We start from the raw sequence: 9,679 nt of genomic DNA, 5'->3' as shown, positions 1-9,679 counted from the left end.
CCGAATTACTGACCCAGCCTAGAAAGCCCTGCTGACTACACTCCCTTGCCCATTCAGGCTAGCTCTCCCTCCCGAAAGGCTCTGTCCCATGCTTCACCCTGAGCTAATATGCTGATTCCTCTGACAGGCCTCCCCTGGCCAGTGTACTTGCAGGTTTACCCATGGTCTCTCCTGCTCCCTGTTCGTTTCCTTCAGAGCACAGTTCCCGGTGTGTAGCTACACGCCGGTATGTTTAGTGTGCATCTCCCACCCCCACGACCGCCGTCACCACCTCCTCCAGCCATGAAGCTCCATGAAGGCAGGAACCGAGGCTGTTTGGTCACCGCTCTATCCCCAGCGCCCAGCACAGTGCTGGGCATGTCCTCGGGGCCTTCCACATCTTTGCTGATGAATGGGTGAGGCTTTCTCTCAGTGTAGAACAGCGCAGAGTTGAACACTTCAGGAACTGAACCCCAGCCTCACCACTTCCTAGCTGTGTGACCTGGGCAAAGTCTTTAGCCTCTTTGCACTTCAGGCTCTTCATTGGTAAAATGGGGACATCTTGCAAGGTAGCTTGAGGATTTTTAGTGTTTGCCCCTTGTCAACCAGTTGGTCCCTAATATCACTGTATTCTACCCCTTCAAGGGGATAGTACTGCTTAGGCAATAGTTATTGACTTCTGGTTGGAGGAGAGGGTGACATATACCCTTGAGAACTTGATTAAAACTATAAAAACTGGCTGGGCATGGTGGCTCACACCTTTAATCCCAGCAGTTTGGGAGGCCAAGGGGGCAGATCACTTGAAGTCAAGGGTTAGAGACCAGCCTGACTAATATAGAGAAACCCTGTCGCTGCTAAAAAAAAAATACAAAATTAGCTGGGCGTGGCGGCACATGCCTGTAATCCCAGTTGCTCGGGAGGCTGAGGCAGGAGAATTGCTTGAACCTGGGAGGTCAAGAAGGCACCATTGCACTCCAGCCTGGGCAAGAAGAATGAAATTCTTGTCTCAAAAAAAAATAAAACTATAGGCCGGGCGTGGTGGCGCACGCCTATAATCCCAGCACTTTGGAAGGCCGAGGCAGGTGGATCACGAGGTCAAGAGATCGAGACCATCCTGGTCAACAAAGTGAAACCCCGTCTCTATTAAAAATACAAAAATTAGCTGGGCATGGTGGTGCACGCCTGTAGTCCCAGCTACTCGGGAGGCTGAGGCAGGAGAATTGCTTGAACCCAGGAGGCAGAGGTTGCGGTGAGCCAAGATCCCGCCATTGCACTCCAGCCTGGGTAACATGAGTGAAACTCCGTCTCAAAAAAATAAATAAATAAAAAATAAATAAAACTATAGAAACTACCTAGATAGAGGTATATACACTTAATCATACATATCTATAAGTTCTGAGGTTCACAGACCATAAAAAGTCCTAGCATGGTTGCCAGAGTAAGAACCCTGAATATAAGGAGAGAAACAAAATTGATGTGGTTAGAGAGTTGAAAGGTGGGTAGCCATCAAAAACACGTGGAGAATGGGAACCCAGATACAGAGGGTTCATGGTTGACGTCCCTAGTGCCACAGTGCCCTCTGGTGGCGAATCATAATTATTGCAGAGTACTCCGAGGCCAGAGGAAAAAATGGAGGACTCTGTGAAAATGCCCAAGTCCACTCTGTCTCCCATCAGGCCTCCAGATAGCCTCTGTCCACCCATCTGTCCTTCAATCATCTTCCCCACAGCCCATCTCTTATGAATTTAGTATCTCTTGAAGCAGTGAAATGTTTCTCAGAGTGAGGCCCAAGGACAGTTGACTCAACATGTCCTCAGGTGGACAAAGTTTCAGAGGACAAAGTCATCAACAATTTTGTTCCCCTACTTTTCACATCTGAAAACTGACAGTGGTTATGACGGTCACATAAATATCATTACGTTCTAATAATGATTATGTTTTTAATAATTATCACAATCTTAAAACGTGCACAAGGGGTTTCCAGGACTGCTTGAATTACCTTGGCTAATGTTTTTGTTGGCTTGTTTGTTTTTTGAAACAGAGTCTCCCTCTGTTGCCCAGGCTGGAGTGCAGTGGCACAATCTCAGCTCACTGCAGCCTCAACCTCCGGGGCTCAAGAGATCCTCCCACCTCAGCCTCCCAAGTAGCTGGGACCACAGGCATGTACCACTATGCATGGCTAATTTTATTTTTTGTGGGGACAAGGTCTCACTGTTTCCCAGGCTGGTCTCCAACTCCTGGGCTCTTACCTCAGCCTCCCAAAGGCCTGGGATTACAGACATGAGCCACTGTGCCCAGACACCTGGGCTAATCTTATTTTCCATCCAATGCATGTTTTTGTTTGTATTTTAAAATATGCTTTATGTATTCATATGGTCGTGCCATATCTCCAAATTACAAAAATCATTAAATGGCTCAAAAGTGCTTCATTGACTCATCAGAGTAGCAATGAAGATGCAAATATACGTCTGACAGCTCAGAATAATATCATGCAGATAGTGAAGAGGATTTTAGTGGGAATATAAAATAGCTGTGTGCGCTGGGAAGAAGGAAAAGGTAAATGATTCTTCAGCCCAAGCAGCAAAGAGAAACTGTAGAGAGGAGCTACCTCAGAGATTATCCAGAAACTGGGTTTTACTGGCTATTCGCTCCTTGTCCTCAATGAATTATGCTATGAAATGTCAGATCTTGGCTCAAAGTCATCAGATCTTTTGTGTCAGTTGCAATCAGAGTCTTCTGATATTTTTCTTTTTTTCAGAATAAGCACAAAGCAACATTCCCCAGAATAAAAATTTCATTTTGTGCAAGAATAGAGCATATCATTGAAAACTGCCTTCACTCCTACAGCTGCAAGTCACTGGATGGCAAAGAAGCCAGACAAACCAGCGGGGAGGTTAATGACATTAATACTTAGAGAGAAGCATTTTACCAAATGCTGCTGTTGGATGTCACACAACAGTGGCAAACAGCATACAAGGGCAATCGCCATGATGTGCATGTGCTGGCAGAGTCCTCTTTATGGCTGGCTGAACTCCTGATGTACAGACTGAAATGACTTTCATGTGACTCAAACTGAAGTCACTAAGGACACATTCCTTTCAATGTGGTCATGTAGAAACAGGTAGCATGTACAAGGAAATGCTTCCCTGTCACCCCAACACCCCACCCCACACACACACCATGAAGTACTCTGATCCTGGAGGGCAAAGGTGAATTTTGTTTTGATTTGGCATTTTTATTGAGATACAATTCACATAATATAAAAGTCATCATTTTAAAGACCAGACACAGTGGCTCATACCTGTAATCCCAACACTTTGGGAGAATGAGGTGGGCAGATCGCTTGAGCTCAGGGGTTTGAGACCAGCCTGGACAAGATGTCAAAATCCTGTCTCTACAAAAAATAAAATAATTAGCCTGGTGTGGTGGTGTGCACCTGCAGTCCCAGCTACTCAGGAGACTGAGGTGGGAGGATCACTTGAGCCCGGGAGGTTGAGGCTGCAGTGAGCTGTGATTGTAGCACTGCAGTCCAGCCTAAGCGACAGAGTGAGACCCAATTTTTTTTTTAAAAAAATCATCATTTTATACTTCTTTCTTTCTTTTTTTTCTGTACAGCTCATAATCAGCATAAAAGTCATCATTTTAAAGTGGAGTGTTTTTTAGCATCTTCACTAGGTTGAGCAACCATCACCACTATTTAATTCTAGAACCTTTTTTTTTTTTTTTTTTGAGACGAAGTCTTGCTCTGTCACCCAGACCAGAGGGCAGTGGTGCAATCTTGGCTCACTGCAACCTCCGCCGCCCAGATTCAAGTGATTCTCCTGCCTCAGCCTCCCGAATAGCTGGGATTACAGGCACGTGCCACCACACCCGGCTAATTTTTGTGTTCTTAGTAGAGACAGGGTTTCACCATGTTGGTCAGGCTGGTCTTGAACTCCTGACCTCGTAATCTGCCTGCCTCGGCCTCCCAAAGTGCTGGAATTACAGGTGTGAGCCACCTCACCTGGCCCATTCCAGAACATTTTTATCACTCCAAAAGGAAATCCCATACATATTAACAGTTAGTCCCAATTCCCTCCCTATATCATCCCCTGGCAACTGCTAATCTATTTTCTGTCACTATGGTTTTGCCTATTCTGGACTTTTTATACAAATGGAATCACACAGTATGTGACCGGCTTCTTCAATTAGCAAAATGTTTTCAATCTTCATGCATGTCATAGCATGCAACAGAACTTCATTCTTCTTTATGGCTGAATAACAGTCCATTGTATGGTTACGTCGCATTTTGTTCATCCATTAATCATATCGCTGGATGGACAACTGAATTACTTTGGCTAATCTTTTTTTTTTTTTTTTTTTTTTTGGCCGGGGGAGACAGGTTCTTACTCTGTTGCTCAGGCTGGAGTGCAGTGGTGTGATCTCGGCTCACTGCAGCTTCAACCTACTGGGCTCGAGAGATCCTCCCACCTCAGCCTCTCAAGTAGCTGGGGCTACTCATGCCACATTTTGTTCATTCATTCATCATCATCATCACATTGCTTGATGGACATTGAGGTTGTTTCTCCTTTTTGGTATTATGAATAATGCTGCTGTGAATGTGCATATACAAGTCTTTGTGGCTGGGCGTGGTGGTCACGCCTGTAATCCCAACACTTTAGGAGGCCAAGGCAGGCGGATCACCTGAGGTCGGGAGTTCAAAAACAGCCTGACCAACATGGAGAAACCCTGCTTCTACTAAAAATACAAAATTAGCCAGGTGTGGTGGCGCATGCCTGTAATCCCAGCTACTCAGGAGGCTGAGGCAGGAGAATCGCTAGAACCCAGGAGGCGGAGGTTGCAGTGAGCCAAGATCGTGCCATTGCACTCCAGCCTGGGCAACAAGAGCAAAATTCCATATCAAAAAAAAAAAACAAAACAAGTATTTGTGTGAACATGTTTTCTTTTCTCTCAGATACATACCAACAATTGCTGAGTTATAAGGTGATTCTCTATTTAACTTTTTGAGGGACTGCCAAACTGTATTCCACAGCAACTGAATCATTTTACATTCCCACCACCAATGTCTGATCTCTGCATTCATACCAACAGGATGGAGTCTCACTGTGTCGCCCAGGCTGGAGTGCAGTGGCGCAGTCTTGGCTCACTGCAACCTCCGTTACCCGGGTTCAAGTGATTCCCCCGCCTCAGCCTGCCAAGTAGATGGGATTATAGGTTCATGCCACCACACCCCGCTAATTTTTGTATTTTTAGTAGAGACAGGGTTTCACCATATTGGCCAGACTGGTCTTGAACTTCTGACCTCATGATCGGCCAGCCTTGGCCTCCCAAAGTGCTGGGATTACAGGCGAGAGCCACCATGCCCAGCTGTTTTCCTTTTTTTAATTGTATAGCTATCCTAGTGGATGTGAAAGGATATCTCATTGTGGTTTTGATTGACATTTCCCTAATAACTAACGATGTTGACCACTCTCTCATGTTCATTAGCCATTTCTATGTCTTCTTTGAAGATACGCCTATTCAGATGCTTTGCCCATTTTTTAAATTGGGTTTTCTTGATTGTTGAGTTGTAAGTGTGCTTTGTATATTCTGGATGCCAGGCCCTTATCAGATAGATATTTTACAAATACAGTCTTCTATTCTGTGGATTGTCTTTTCACGTTCTTGTTGGTATCTTTCAACCCACAATGTTTTTAATTTTGGTAAAGTTTGAGTTCTCTTAATTTTTCTTTGATTCTTGTGCTTTTGGTATCATTTCTAAGAAACCATTTCCTAATCGAAGGTCACAGAGATTTTCTTTCTTTCTTTCTTTCTTTTTCTTTTTTTTTTGAGAAAGGTCTCTTTCTGCTGCCCAGGCTGGAATGCAGTGGTGCGATGTTGGCTCACTGCAGCCTCAACTTCCCAGGCTCAAGCGATTCTCCCACTTCAGCCTTCCAGGTAGCACCCCGTCATGCCTGGCTGATACTTTCTTATTTTGTGTAAAGGCGGGATCTCACTGTATTGCCCAGGCTCCACCTGTGTTTCCTTCTCAGCGTTTTATAGTTTTAGCTCCAACATTTAGATCTTTGATAGTTGTTTTATATATGGTATGATATAAGTCCAAATTCATTCTTTTTTTTTTTTTTTTTTTTTGAGATGGAGTCTCACTCTGTTGCCAGGCTAGAGTACAGTGGCTGTGATCTCGGCTCACTGCAACCTCCGCCTCCTGGGTTCAAGCGATTCTCCTGCCTCAGCCTCCCAAGTAGCTGGGACTACAGGCGGTTGTGCCACCACCCCCGGCTAATTTTTGTATTTGTAATAGAGACAGGGTTTCACCATGTTGGCCAGGATGGTCTCGATCTCCTGACCTTGTGATCTGCCTGCTTCGGACTCCCAAAGTGCTGGGACTACAGGCATAAGCCACTGCGCCCGGCCCCAAATTCATTGTTTTGCATGTGGACATCTATTTGTTTCAACATCATTTGTTGAAAAGGCTGTTCTTTCCCCCAGTGAATGGTTTTGGCAACATTGGCAAAAGTCAATTGACCATAGATGTGTGGACTGGATTGTATTCCATCCGTCTATTTATCTATCCTTATGCCAATATTCTTAATTATAGTAGCTTTGTAGTTAGTTTTGAAAAGTTGGAAGAATAAATCCTTCAACTTTGTTCATTTTCAAGATAGTTTTGTTTATTTTAGGTCCTGTGCAATTCTATATGAATTTTAGGATCAGTGTGTCCATTTCTGGGGTTGGGGGGACAGTTTCAATAGGGATTGCATTGAATCTGTATATAAATTGGGTATCAACATCTTAACAATATTAAGTTTTTAGACAATAAACACAGGCTGTCCTTTGATTTATTTAGACCTTGTTTAATTTCTTTCAACAATATTTTTCGGTTTACAGTTCTTGCATTTCTTTGGTCAAATTTATTCCTAAATATTTTATTCATTTTGATATTATTCTAAGCAGACAGTCTTCTTGATTTCATTTTCAGGTTGTTCACTGCTAGTGCATAGAAATCCAGCTGAATTTTGTGTATAGAAAATCATGGAACTAGTGATGAGCTGATCTTGTATCCCGCAACTCGGCTGAACTGGTTTATAGCGCAAATTATTTTTTGTAGATTCTAATTATATTCCTTAGGGTTTTTCATATATAATATCATGTCATTTACAAACAGAGATAGTTTTACTTCCTCCTTTCCATCACACAAGTTTTTTAAAATGGAGGACGACACTTTGTGACATTGATATGCTAATGAAGAGCATTTGTCTAATTGCAAAGGGTTTGTTCAAGTAATGTATCTTAGTGACATACCAGAACCTATTACTCAGGACCAGTATTTTACAACCTTAATGTTAGAAATAAAATATCAGGATTTCTTAAACTTAGAACTCTGGCACAGTTGCATCACCAAAGCTTTGCTATTTCCCAACATTTGAGGTTTTTTTAGAAAGAAATAAAAAACATATCGTTGAGTCTATTTTATGTAATTTTATTTTTGGCTGTAAGTGTATTCAATGCAAAATTATCCTCTCCAGTTTTACTGAGGTAGCGGTGGCTGACCATGTCCACAAACAAATCCGCCTCTAAAGTGGAATTCGGTTGCTGGCCCAGCCCCAGCCTCGGCTTTCTCGTCTGCACGGCGGGGCACAGCCCTCCGTCCGCAGGTGTCTCTGCCGGCCTCCCCTCTTGTGAGTCTTGCGGATCGCTCACCTTCCAGACTTTTAGGCTGAGGCCTGCAAGTCTCCAGATGGCTGCGGCGTAGGGTGGCAGGCACCATCTCCGGAGGCAGACGGAGGTCATCACGGAGACACTGGATATCCTCGCTGGTAAGGCACCAGTAGACATGTCTCCAGGCAAACTGTTCCTTCACGTAGCCTGGGGACTTGAGAGACTGCATGGCCTTCACGACATGAAGGTGGGCACATTCTTGTCTGCCAGCTCCGGTGCTTAGGCACGTGGATGTCCTTCTTGGCCACCACGACTCCCTCCTTAAAAAGGCGTTCATAAATGGCAGTCCCGTTCTTCTTAAGCATCAACATCTCGGCAGCTGTAGGGACCGAGGCTGGGGCCAGGAAGGAACTTGGATATCTTTTAAAACCACTGAGATTACAAGGTAAACTTCATGTTATGTCTATTTTACCACAATAAAAAAAAGTTGAAATTCAACATCAGAACGTGAAGTCCTTTCCAATGAAGCCAAGGGTTGGATAAGAAATCTATTCGCCGCCACCACCACCCAGGGTTAAGACAGTCTTCCAAATTTGGAGTGTCATGTGCTTACAGATGTAGGTCCTGGTGGGGTGGCAGATCACCTTCCCTGAGAATGTCCGCCACAGTTCTGAATTCAAGTTTCACGGGTTCATCCGGGACTAACAGCCACAGAGCCCTGGATGTCGTTCCTAAAGTCTGACATCAGGCTGAATATAAACAACCTAGTGAAGATGATGACGTCCTTCTCCTTGATTTGAAACAGAGACACTGTTGTTACTTTTTTAGTGTTTTAATGCATTATTTTAAAATTTGAGACAAATTTTTTTTGAGGCAGGGTCTTGCTCTGTCACCCAGGCTGGAGTGCAGCGGTGTGATCGTAGCTTACTGCAGCCTTGACCTCCCAGGCTCAAGCGATCTGACCACTTCAGCCTCCGCAGGCAACTGGGACCTCAGGCAGTGCACTGCCACACTAGCAGTGACAATGTTTTCTTTTCCAAGACAGGGTCTCACTCTATCACCCAGGCTGCAGTGCAGTGGCATGATCTTGTTTCACTGCAACCTTCGCCTCCTGGGTTCAAGTGGTTCTTCCACCTCAGCCTCTCAAGTAGCTGGGACTACAAGTGCCAGCCACCACGCCCAGCTAGTTTTTGTATTTTTAGTAGAAATGGGCTTTCACCATGTTGGCCAGGCTGATCTCCAACTCCCGACCTCAAGTGATCCCCCCACCTTGGCCTCTCAAAGTGCTTAGATTACAGGCATGAGCCACCGGCAGGGGCCCAGCTGACAATTTTTCAAGTTGACCAACATTTTGGCACTTTGTGTGTATTAAACACCCATTAAAATGGCCCAGGGAGGCCCAAGTTTGAGAGACATTTATTTGGTAGAAAGAGCATTGGGTCAGGTGTGGTGGCTCAAGCCAAAGTGTAATCCCAACACTCTGGGATCATTAAAGAGAAGCCTGGGCAACATGGAGAGACCCATCTCTATTGAAAAAAAAGAAAAAAATTAAAGAAAGCACTGGCCGGGCGCGGTGGCTCAGCCTGTAATCCCAGCACTTTGGGAGGCCAAGGCAGGTGGATCATGCGGTCAGGAGATTGAGACCATCCTGGCTAACACAGTGAAACCCTGTCTCTACTAAAAATACAATAAATTAGCCAGGCATGGTGGTGGGTGCCTGTAGTCCCAGCTACTCAGGAGGCTGAGGCAGGAGAACCACTTGAACCCAGGAGGCGGAGGTTGCAGTTAGTCGAGATCGTGCCACTGCACTCCGGCCTGAGCGACAGAGCAAGACTCCGTCTCAAAAAAAAAAAAAGAAAAAGAAAGCACTGAACTGTGAGCCAGGAGCTCTAGATTCCAGTCCTGTTTTTGACCTTGGCTATGTCAAGCAACCTTCATAAGCCAGAGTTTCCTCATTTTAAAATGGATTGATATTTTTTGTCCTGGCTTCCTCACAGGGCTTCTGTGACAAGCAGATGAGAAAATAGATGTATAAATGCTT

The 9,679-nt window shown here is 44.7% G+C and overlaps 1 pseudogene; it reads right to left on the bottom strand.

Moving 5' to 3' along the window:
• Positions 1-7,507: 7,507 nt before the first annotated feature.
• Positions 7,508-8,009, bottom strand: LOC105719704 (small ribosomal subunit protein eS10-like; annotated as a pseudogene).
• Positions 8,010-9,679: the final 1,670 nt, after the last annotated feature.

Source organism: Aotus nancymaae, unplaced genomic scaffold (assembly GCF_030222135.1).
Source record: "Aotus nancymaae isolate 86718 unplaced genomic scaffold, 86718_ANA_hifiasm-v0.15.2.pri h1tg000016l, whole genome shotgun sequence".
Taxonomy (NCBI): domain Eukaryota; kingdom Metazoa; phylum Chordata; class Mammalia; order Primates; family Aotidae; genus Aotus; species Aotus nancymaae.
This window is presented reverse-complemented; position numbering and strand designations above follow the sequence as displayed.